This window comes from Rhagoletis pomonella, unplaced genomic scaffold (assembly GCF_013731165.1).
Source record: "Rhagoletis pomonella isolate Grant_MI unplaced genomic scaffold, Rhpom_1.0 Rhpom_scaffold_00004, whole genome shotgun sequence".
NCBI lineage: Eukaryota > Metazoa > Arthropoda > Insecta > Diptera > Tephritidae > Rhagoletis > Rhagoletis pomonella.
Window position 1 is genome coordinate 35,048,353 of NW_023458558.1, and position 12,663 is coordinate 35,061,015.

Genomic DNA, 12,663 nt, shown 5'->3' on the forward strand with positions numbered 1-12,663 from the left:
AAAAAAGTAGGGGATCTGCTTCAATCAATATGTATGTATAGATATGAATATGAGTACCACAACAATGGCGTTGAAGAGGAATTATGCCGATTAGCGAGAGGAATGAGAGGGCATACATAAGAGCTATAAGGGGATATATTTGCTGTTAGATAGTTCGATTTAGTGTCCTTTAGAGTTGCGCATACTTGATTCCTCTTCAGCTCATCGTGTTAAAGTCATAGAAGTGTCAACATACATACATATATACACATGGTACATATGACATATCAAGGAAAGTGTCATCGAAAGTACCAACATAAGTGATGGTAAATGACAGCCATGTCGAAGTATAAGTGGTAACCGAGGTTAAAACATACATACATACATACGACGTTGCACAAAGGAGGCTAGCACAAAGAGATATCGTGACTTTACAATTTGCTGTTAACGATATTTATCGTTATTATGTGCGTTCGTGTGTGTGGGCGCATTTTTGTATTGCGACGCATTTTTGTGTGCTGTTATCAGTCACGAGTTTTTTTTTAGAGGTAGCGAGCCTTTTTTGTTAGCACGTATTACCAGCTGTTTTTTCTGTCGCGTCTCATTGAATCTATAGGTCGGTACTTTTAAGGCTTTTATTTGACATAAATCTTTCTTTGTCTTCGTCTTATTGCATTTTGTTGATTATTAATTTTTATCCATAAACTGCTCTTTTATTGGTATTATAGGAAGTAATTTACATATCGACCTCTAACCGCCAAAAAATATAACGGACATTTTTTTAAATCTATTGTTTTTTTGCAGAAATACATCTATTTACATAGATGCTCTAGAAAAATTTCTGTATCAAAAGGAAAATTTTGAAAAAAATGTCGCTTACATCTTTTTGGCGATTAGGGCGCGGAGGAACCTATCTGCATAAAAAATGTTCGAGTAATAAAAGTAATATAAGAGAAGGGATCTATCAATAATAGTAAAAGGGTCTGTATTCGGGCGAAGCCGAACATTAAATACCCGGCGCATGTATTAAATATAGTTTTTTTACCTTTTCGAAAACTACCTGACCCTACCTTGACCCTATTTCACACGTCTTCGACAGTAACGTGTGTGTTATTATTATTTTCGAATTTGATGCTTTAGAAATGTCCCGATTTTTGTCCACAGAAATCTGGTCACCGTATCGATAGTAGACTTAACGAGATAAACTTGTTTAGTCATAAACTGGCGGTGCCATGCCCATTTTCCAAAATTCCATAATAACCTTATTTCTATTAAAGGGATTGTTGGGAGTGTTAACTTTGAGTAAATTAGCGCCCTTAAATTTGGAAAAAGCGAAGTTTCCGTATTTTAGTCCGATTTCGAGCATTCTCAACGTCTTGCTTTTATTTTTTAAATACAATAATTATAACGAATTTGGTACAAATTTGCGTTGAAAATTCATTTAAAGGCAATATTAACCATAGTATAACGCTAGACATTTATGTCACGTCACGTAAGGTTTCACACGAATACAAAATCGCAATCCATCAGAGAGCATTTTTGAGAATAATTTTTGAAACGTCTCTGCGATTGCGAGAGGGTAATGCTAAACGCTAGCAAGAATGGAAGAAGAAGAAGCAATTTTGCAAGAAAAACATAAACAAGCTGCACAAGTGTGACGTCATATTAACAGCGATTCTGTCAAATTCACTGGGAGCGGAATAGGGGTACCGAGATGAGCCGCCACTTTAGTTCTCTACATCGTAGTTTTACACTTGGGGTTGTAAAAGAAAATTGAAACAAGTTCCATTAATTAAAAAAAAAACTCCAGATACAACTAGAAATACTACAAAGCATATTAAAATAAGTTTCGTGAAAAGAGCCACCCACAATTCGCAGAGTTTTTTGCGATTTTGTAAGAGAAGAAAAAATTAACTTCCATTTTTGTCACATAACGTTACTCCTTTTAATTGCGTACATTTAATGATAATGCGGTTCGATGGTTTTAAGTTTTCGGATAAATACAGAGCTAAATAATTGTGTGTGTCCAAAAAAGAAAAAAAAAAAAAGAAAACATGTCTTTCCTTGTTTTTATCTCATTAAGTGGCTACAAGTGAGCTATAAGTTGCGCTAATTTTGAATAAATTCGCTTTAGTAGTTAGGGATTTAAATTTATCAGCGACCTTTAAATATAAAGTGAGCTTTAAAGCTAAACGTTACTTGAGAAAACGGCCCTAAATAAGTAGGCCGATTTCCCGTTTAAGGATCACCCTAATACACATATGCTTAATTACATACATATGTTCATATGTAAAATGCTAACATTTTATCATCAAATGAATGGCATTGGAAGTGCTTTGTGTATAAAATATGTCATCCTATGGAATCATTCCTAAAAGTGCTTTTTTAAGCTGCTGAATTGAAATAACGCGATAAATGAAGTTATTACTAGCAATGAGCTGTATATCAATAGTACTGTACTCGTTTGTTAGGCGAATATACTTTCAAATTAATATACATATACAATTGAGGGATTCACAACGGTGTCGTAAATAAGTGTCGTATTGTTGTATGATTGGACAAAAATACAGTGTATGTAATAGTTTGTTTTTCACTCATTCGTATGTACTTATGTATAGACAGAGAGAAATTTTAGTAGATGCATCTTGCGTTGCATTGTGTCATTTGTTCTGTAATTTTTTATAAAGATATGGTTAATTCTACAACACAAAACCCAAAAATCAGAGTTCCCAACCTTATGCAAAATTAAAGAAAATTCTGCAAAATTTCATTCAAATATTGCTCTTTTTATTTACGCTCTCTAGAAAAAAGTTGAGTATGCAGTTTGTTAGCCCATTCAATTTTAGTATAACAAAGTGCAAGTTTGAGGTAGCTAGAACTTACCATTGAGCAGTTTTTTTTTGTTAAATTTTGTAAATTTTGCAAGATTTTCTTTAATTTTGCACAAGGTATGGAACTTTGATTTTTGGGGTTTTTGTTGTAGAATTAACCTTTTTTTATAAAAAATTAGCGAAAAATAAAATATTAAAAAAATAGTTGCCGTATTGTAAAAAATTCGCTGTACCTAAACTTAATTGACTGACTGTATATATATATAACGCGAAGGCGTTTTTTGTTCGGCATAAAAGATCTGCACCGTACGTTCTATTTTCAAAAATGGGGTGTAAAATCAAAGCGCTTGGCCTGTAGATGTGCAAACTGGTTTTATTTTTTTCGAAAAGAGTTGCCACCTGTTGAACAATTAAATTTAAATTTTCCAATGCCATCAGATCCGTACCATTCGATCGATTTTCCGAAATAAGGGGTCTAATTAAAAGGCTTGGACTGCAGTTTTGAAATAAGGTTTAACTTTTTAGAAAAGAGTTGCCACCCTTTAAAAAATTAGATTCAAATTATTAAAGCAAATAAAGCAGTTAGTACAAAATGGGTATCAATCGAAATGTTATCGAAAAGCGTTGCTTCTTAACTTAATATAGGAGGGTTGCGACCTGTTTAAAAATTAAAATTCAGCTTGAAATAGGGGAATTAGGTAAAAGAAATATGTATCACCTATGGTGCCAAACGAAAGAGGTTTCCGAAGGTAATAGTTTGAAAGTATTTTAAAGAGGGTTGCCACCTTCATAAAATGTCAAACTTAGTTAACTTATATGTATATGTACAAGTTATATTAAATATCAAAAGAAAGAGTGTTAAGAAGTCTTCAGGTTGAACACTAAGAATAATTTTGAGGTTGAGGAAGGGGGTTGCTACCTGTTTAATAATTATTTAATAAGATAAATAAATTATTTAAATACGGGTGTCAATCGAAGGAGGTTTGAAAATATGTATTTCTTCAGTTAATTAAAATATATATCGGAATGTCAGACGAAGAAGAGTTAACGAGGTTTAAGCTTTAAAATACTGTCGAAGAATGCTGCCACCTGTTAAAAAGGTCGAATTTAGTTAACTTATACACAAGTTTTATGAAATATTGAGATATGGGTGTTAATTGATAGAAATTTATGCAAACTTTAGTTTGAAAATATCTTTGATTAGGCTGGTCACCTTCTCGCAAAGTCACGTCGATGTAACTAATTACAGTTATATGTTTATTATTCGAGAAAGTACTCTTTGCGATAGTCATTACATTTGCACCGTTTTTTGGAATTTAAAAAATTAGCGGTCAAATTAAAGACCTTAGCTTTTAAATGTGCGATAATACTACATTTTTTTATTAAGAACTTTTTTATCGGTATAGTATCAGAAATTGCTGTGCGGATTTAGATGAACAATGACAATCGGATCGCTTATAACTCCGACTAACATTTGGAATACTTTTTAGACTTTGAAATTAAATTTTGGGCGTTTTAACGCCGGGCGGGTTAACTAGTATAAATTAAAGAATGCAAATGATAGCCTTATTCGATAGATTGGTAACCCTACTCAAAGACATGTTAGTGTTAAAGATTGTTCAAACATCTTTCGTTTGATACCCATATTGTTATATTAAATAAGAATAAATAACGTAATCGTAACTTTTTATAGAGGTGGCAGCCCAATTCCAACTACTTTTTTATTAATCTCTTTAAACGGTTTTTGTTTTACTACAGAAATTCGTGTATGCTGTAGAGCCTTTGAATAATTAGAAATTTTCTTGTCTGGCAACCCTGTTTTAAAATTTTTTTTTGCAGAAACTCTCTACAGAAAATGCCAAGTAGAATTGGGAGAAAACAGAAGAAATCCGTTGAATTGTTAATATGTTTAAAGCTGTTAAAACTCCAAAATATCCAAAATACATGTCTTTACAATTTTTGGACACCTGGTACTTTTCGATACACCAGGGGTTTTGATACTATGGATAATAAGCTATGCCCCAAAATATATAAAAGTGTGAAATTTTGATGAAACTTTGAAATTTGCATTTATTTGTATGGTTTTTGTCAGACAAAGATCTCACTCATGAAGACAATAATGATAAAAAATTAATACAGTATATATTTATATACAAAAACCGCCAAAATAACGTAAGCGACATTTTTTTCAAAATTTTCTTTTGGATGCAGAAATATTCCTAGAGCATCTAGATGCATTTCTGCATCAAAAAGAAAATTTTGAAAACAATGTCGCTTACGTTATTTTGAAGGTTAGGGCTCGAAATGTTAGCGTTTGGCCGAGCTTCTCCTCCTTATATTTATATATATCAGCTTATATTAAAAAAAATAAATCACATAACATGAGATGACCAAATAAGTAACGATGCTTGATATTTCACCCGCCGGTGATAAAAATTGCAATCACCATAACGGTCATCACTAATATGGGGTGCGTTCAGAAATGCATCAGGCCAAAGCATCAGTATCTTTTATTTCTAAACTATAAGTGATGGAAATGCCTTATTTACGCAGCTAAGTTCCAATTCGGCTTTTAACCGCGGTTGCGCATATTTGATTTTTATCAATTATAGTTTAGAAATAAAAGAGGCTGATGCTTTGGCTTGATGCATTTCTGAACGCACCCATTATCATTCATTAACTCGTTTACATTCAAAAATTACAATTCACAATTTCGTTGAGAATTTGTTTGAGAGTATTTTTGATGTTGAACTGAAAAAAGTACAATTGTACTTAAAATATCAACACTGATTATGCTAGCCGCTGCTTGCTCAATACATGGTTGCTTTCAATACAAACTTCTGGTTTAACTAACAAATGACAAGTTTTAAGAGGCTAGTAAAACAAGTACATACATGGTCAATGTTCTGTGATCAAATAAGTAACATTTCAAGAAAAGTTAATTTTTCTTCCATCGCTGATAGTGAGCGCACAAAATTTTGCAGTTCACCTTAAGTCATCTTATACATATATCTTATTTTGAACGGGTAGCAGTCATGCGATAAATAATCGAGTCCCTTCCGGGATCCATATTAATGAGTGCCAAAACAACAGCGAATAGAGAAAAGCTAAAGCCAACCATAAACAAAAGGATAATGTTGAATATGACTGCATAGTCTTCATCATAGGCTGGCGCTACGTTATGCTGTTTCTGAAAAATTAAGAGAGCATTGTAGGTAGACTAAGTAGATAACCCAAAATATAACTTACAAAATCAACAGGATCAATTGTTATCCATATTGTACTCTGATTTTTGAGTGTAAAAGAGTCCGGACCATAGGTTAATATGCCAAAAAAATTAAACTTGAAAAGGTCTTTCAGTTTCATAAGTGTATCAACCAGTTTTTCAAATTCCAATGGCGATTTTTCGTTGAAAAAGTGGAAGGCTACAAAATTATTTGCCCGAATATCTACAGTTATCTTTTCTACGTTATCTGATTTAATAAGATTTCGCAGCTCCTGTGCCACCGTGTTGGCTTCAGGAACATTACTTCTGATCATTTGGTTTTCCAAGCGCGCATACTATTTAAGAAGTTACTTGTAGAAATATGTACATATATCGACTAAGTAGGACAATTGAAGATAACTCACCTCAATATCTTTCGTTTTATTCGTGTATGTTTGGCGTGATTTAAATGGCGCAAAATCAACTATGCCTCGCAGATTGGCGCCTGGATTGCGCCCCTCAATTGAATATTTGCTTATGGTGCCAAGTGCTGAATAGTCTGCTATTTGATCGAGCTTTATCGTTGCCAGCAATGCTAATTTTGGTATTTTGAAAATGTTTTTAATTTCTAACGCTGAAAATTCTCCGTTAATGGATGCATCAAGCCCTACTATGGCCCGTAGTACGTATTTGATATGTTTCAGTAGTAGGGTTTCTGTGGAATCCTTGAATAAGAATGCATCTGGATAGCTAATCGCAATAAATTCATCAGTTATGACTTTTGAAAAGAAACACTCTGTTATTTTTTTTTGCTCTGCTAGAATCACACACACGCACCTGTAGTGAAAAGTATTGCGAAATACGCCAAAATAACGCCGAGTTTGAGCATATTTTATTTTTGATATTTTGAAAACAAAATAATAATTACTTAACTGAAAATGACTTGACAAACAAATACGATACTCAAGATTCAACATAAGCTTGTTATGAACTTTGGATGACAAACATCAGTTTATCGGAAACACTGTGTTCTTATTCTTATCCTGATGCACAACCAGAGAAAGGAGGCCCACTTATCATATAACGGTAATTTCATTATATACCTTTTGAAGTGAAACTTCGTAATCGAGTTTGGATATGTTTGAGTTAAATATTTAACGCCAAGGTGAAAGTGGTATATAACGAAGAAGTAGACAGAAAACCAAGAGCAGATTTGAATGCCACTAGGGGCGGGGAGAGACAAAGACAAAGACAAGGATATAGAAAAAAAAAATAAATATGATAACTATAAGAATAAGTATAAAGATAACAGAGATATATATAAATACAAAGTCAAAGGCAACGAAAAAGGCAAATGAAAGATGAAGGTGAAAATAAGAGACGAAGCTGAAATCAACCAGCCACCTTCCTATCGAAAAATATTAATTTTTAATTTATTTTTCCCATATAAACATACATGGAAAACTTTGAGCTCAGAGGTATACTTTTCGATATAGAGCAATCCTAGGGGGTGAAAGCGTTACAATTCGGACTTAATGTACATATGTATATCTATGTATGTATATGCCCACCAATGTACGTCAACCGACGCTTTTTTAAATTTATCTGCGTGACAAGAAGTGCAATAAAGTTTGGTTATATGTGTGCAATGTAGTAAACACATCAGTGCAAAATTTTCATGTATACAAATACATATATGTACATATATACTTAAATATACAAATCTATGTAAACATTTAGGACTGAACATCGATTCAATGTTAAACCATAAATCAATTCCATCAAATGCAAATCGCACTTGAGGGACGCACTCGAAAGGATAGCAACAAATACAATGGCAGCGACAATATGTCAAATTCAAAGTACTCAGTATACATATATTTTCTTACAGATATACCTAGATATGTATGTATGTATGATGTAATGTACATATGCAGTTAGTTGCCTTCGCCTTTCGTAAGGTCTCAATGGCATTAACTGAACGAACGAGTGAGTACTTGTTATTGTTATCGATTCCCCAATGCAAATCGATGCATTACCAATGAGAAGGCTAAGCAGCAGGCAGTAAAAAGCATGCAGCATGCATTATTGAACGCTGTCATGGCGACTGTTGCAATGTCAATTATGCACCAACAAGTTGGCGTATTTGCTGTTGTTATTTTGTTGAAAGGCATGACGCGAATACATACTTACATGTGTATTTGTAGGTAACATCCCTGCAGGGAAAGCTACTACTTAGTACTAAAAAAGCTTACTACTATGCATTTTAAATCTCCTGCTAAACTAGTTTTTCTTCTTTATTTTTGATTCACATTTAGGAGATGGTATTAAAACTTTGGTCGGGTGTTTCTAAGTATCAGAAAAAGGAAAGATAGGCCCATGAAAATGTATGTACACTTAAATGATCAGAACGTCGAGCCGAGCCGATTTAGCCACTTCCGCCTGTCAGTCTGTCAGTCTGTTTGAATGCAATATAGTCCCTCAGTTTTCTATACATATATTCGACTGAAATATGGTAAGTCCCCTTTCAGACACGTCAAGTCTTGAAAGTAATTTTTATCGCATTCTCTTTTGTGTTTTCTCTTTGCTTCCACACGCATCAAGTTTTATTGAATTCAACTACATACTTGGTTCTTTAAACGGGAAGCAACGAAAAGATCAAAAGAGAAGAAGAAAACTTGAAACGAATTGATGGTACGGAGGCAAGAATGATAGAATATTCTCTCAATCGTGGTACGGAGGTATCTGTACTCTTCCCCTCTCTTCCCGCCTCCTTCACCAACGAACGAGCAGACTTGAAAGCAAGACTTGACGTGTCTGAAAGGGCACTAAGCTGGTGGATTTTTATAATGTAACTGTATACTGTAACATAACATTTTTTGCTATAACTCCTCCATTTATGAAAGTACGAACATGAAATTCGTTGTTATTTTCTCTCAACATAGAATAGTGGTAAGTAGTGTGCGCTTCCACTCCGCAACGCCTGGTTTCAAACCCTGGTCAAAGCAACATCGCAAAAAAATATAGAAAAACGGGTTTTTTCTTAACAGCGGTCGACCCTCGGCAGGCAATGGCAAACCTTCGAGTGTATTTCTGCCATGAAAAACAGCTTCTCATAAAAATACAATCGCCGTTCGGAGTCGGCATAAAACTGCAGGTCCCTCCACTTTGTGTGACAATATCAAGGCGCACGCCACAAATCGGAGGAGAAGCTCGGCCAAACACTAACATATGTGTAAGAGCCAGTCTTATTATTATTATAGAATAACAATAGGGCTACCAAATGAAAGTGCAAAATATGAAGAATTGAAAAATTGCTGTTTTGTTCGCAAGGACGAATTATTAATTAATTACTTACTAATGAAAAAAATCGATGGATAAATAACGAATTATAAATGAAAATGCGCAAAGATTTTTTTTTTTTTAATATGAGCAGAAAAGCGTGTTATACAGGTGTACAAGGTGTATGAGTTCATTCTTTCCTGCTTATTTTTCATACAAAACATCGTTGCGCCTTTTCATTTGACCACTTCATTAGTAACTTGATTTTTTTTTTTGTAACAAAACCAGATTTAACACAAATGCAAAAAATTGACACTGAATTTCTTGTTTTTTTAATTGTTCTTCGGTTAAAGTATGATTTTCTTGAATTAAAAAAAAAACGATAGAACACTGGAATTTAGATTTAATTTCTCAGAAACTATCAGCCCTATCGAAAAGCGACGTATATACGGTTTATGGAGAATTTTGTGGTCTTTCATTCGCTCTTTCATTCGCCGTACTCCGCATTAAGAGCATAAGATTGGTTCGTAAGTTATACGTGCTTAAGTGAAACCATTTTTCGTTTTAAGTTGAATAACGGTAAATTGAAAATATATCGAAAACTGATCCACAGAATGAAAAATTAACTCGATTTTCCGAATCAGCGGGCGATTCTACATGGGTTATGGATAGATGCTCCAGAAAAAAGATGGAGCAGAAAAAAAACACAAATTTGTCATCCAGTGTCATTTTTAATAGTTTTCCGAAAGATTACTGATTCGAGATAAACTCTATTATTTGGTACGTAACTGTCTAGCGGTTAGTTTAATTAGATTTTAAAATGCATCTATTTTATATTTGATGTTCTCTATTTAGAAACCAACCTTTGAAATAAAAAATCAGATTTAATTTAAAGACGGTGTAAGAAATAAAGGACAATATGCGTCCTTTGCTTGGTAAAAATTTATAAAGGGAAAAGGGCGAAAATAAAGGACTGTCCTTTAAAATATGGAACGAATGGTCGCCGGAGATATAGTGGAGAATTTTGCGAAGAATTAGGTAGTACTTAAGTAAAAATTTAATAAAGCAATCAAATAATGAATTAGGGTAAAAAGAAAATTGCAATACAAATAGCAAATATCCATAGTAACTATGTTGCATAAAAGAGATAAAGGACAACAACTAAAGCAAAACAATACATATGCCACTGACCTGCAATTCGCGCAACTCCTGCAATTGGTCAACCGAAAACCGAAAAAAGGGCAAAATTGTATACAGAGCATCCTGCCGCTGCACGACCACTATTTGCATTACATCAACCGCCAGCTGCCGAATGCCATAAAACAGCAACAATACGTTAAATGCAGAAACTTAAATAGCAACGTACATGTGTTATGTATGTATGGATATGTTTACATAAAAGTAAACATACATATGTATTGCAATTTTCCTTACTGTTTTTTCGGACGTACGAAGCGAATGAGTGAAAAGCAATTTACTGCATTGCATCAAAAATGGCGCAGGAGTGTCAGAAAAATACAACAGCAACAGCGGGAGGTACAATGTAAGCGATGAACTGAAAATTTAAAACTAAATGAAAATGAAAAGCTGACTACATACAGCAAGAAATGCAACAATATCAACCAACCAACGAGCCAACCAACCAACCAACCACTGTGATGACAAGTAACATGGGGGAACAACTGCAGTGAAGGCAGAGCGAATATTTTGCGACTGGAGAGTTGCATTATTACTCTGGCATGCGTTCAAAAAAAATATACATACATATATAAAAAAAGAAAAAAATTTAGTGCTTAATAACTAAAAAAATACTGGTAACCTAGATTCTTTATATATTAATGTTTTTTATTCAACCATAGTGAGCAACACCAACCGACGGCAACCGGTAACCATTCAACAAACATTGGCGACGATATCAAAGTTGAGTGGCTGATACTCGAACTACAATTGTAAAGAGACAGAGAATAGAGAATTGCATGCAATTCCTTCCCAATGCACATATCAACTGTCAGTTTAGCGTAATATAAAGTTATTTATCATCGAGGTACTGAATATTTATTTGAACAGACAGTAAAGTACTAAATAGTAGAGACCGAGGCGATGGAATTTACTGTTGCCACTAAAAAATATACGAAATAGTTCATAAAATAATATAGACAGCGGAAACTTGTGTATTTTGAATGACAAATCCTGCGGGTGTACAACACTCTGATTAAACTTCGAGTCCTAAGGATGTGTGTTTTGCAGTACATATAAACCAGTAAATCCGGCACTCAAAGTCGAAATGATGCCCTAACGAATAAAATACTTATCGTCTTGCTTGAAAAATATACTGATTAAAATAATGAAATGTCCTTTCACTCAATTTCATAGTAAAATAAATAAAAACTATTGCAATTAGCGCATCGCTGCTAATACCACTAACGGCTGGGTTCTCGTTCAGCGGATTAAGATCGAAGAAAAATTGTTTTTTAGAGAAATAAATTCTGAATTCTGAAAAGCACTGCGCAGCAAAGATTCCCTCTCGCGTGGTCAGTTGTTACTATTTTACAACGCTTTTTATACCTTTCATGAGCATGAAATGGTATTATAACTTTGGTCCGATGTTTGTAAGTACCAGAACAAAAAGAGATAGACCCATTAAAATGTATACTTATATGATCAGAACGTCGAGCTGAGTTGATTTAGCCATGTCCGTCTGTCCGTCTGTCTGTCTGTCCGTCTGTCTGTCTGTTTGTATGCAATCTAGTCTCTCAGTTTTCGAGATATCCGGATCAAATTTGGTAGGTGGGTGTATTTTTATAATGTATTAATCATTTGTCGGAACCGGAAGAATCGGACCACTATAACATATAGCTCCCATACAACTGATTGTTCAGATATGAGATTTTTCATTATAACTTCTCCATTTATGCAGCTACGAACATGAAATTTTGCAATACTTGCACCCATTATCAACAGAATACTTACAGTGAAAATTACAAAGATCGGGTCACTATAACCTATAGCTCCCATACAACTGATTGTTCAGATATACAATTTTGCGTTATAACTCCTCCATTTATATAGATAGGAACATGAATTTCCGCACTGTTTTCAATAATTATCAACAGAAAACTTACAGCGAAAATTAAAAAGATCGGGTAACTATAACCTATAGCTCCCATACAACTGATTGTTCAGATATTAGATTTTTCGTTATAATTCATCCATTTATGTAGCTAGGACCATGAAATTTCGCGCTGTTTTCACTCATTATCAACAGAAGACTTACAGCGAAAATAACAAAGATCGGGTCACTATAACCTGCAGCCCCCATACAACTGATTGTTCAGATATGAGGTCTTTTATCATAACTCCTCCATT

General features: G+C 34.0%; 1 protein-coding gene and 1 pseudogene across 1 annotated transcript in view; one reads left to right on the forward strand and one right to left on the reverse strand.

Annotated features, from left to right (window-relative positions):
* LOC118737525 overlaps positions 1 to 12,663 on the forward strand; it is a gene marked incomplete in the record, with an annotated part of 218,716 nt that overhangs the window by 11,936 nt on the left and 194,117 nt on the right.
* LOC118738209 lies at positions 5,806 to 6,904 on the reverse strand (annotated as a pseudogene).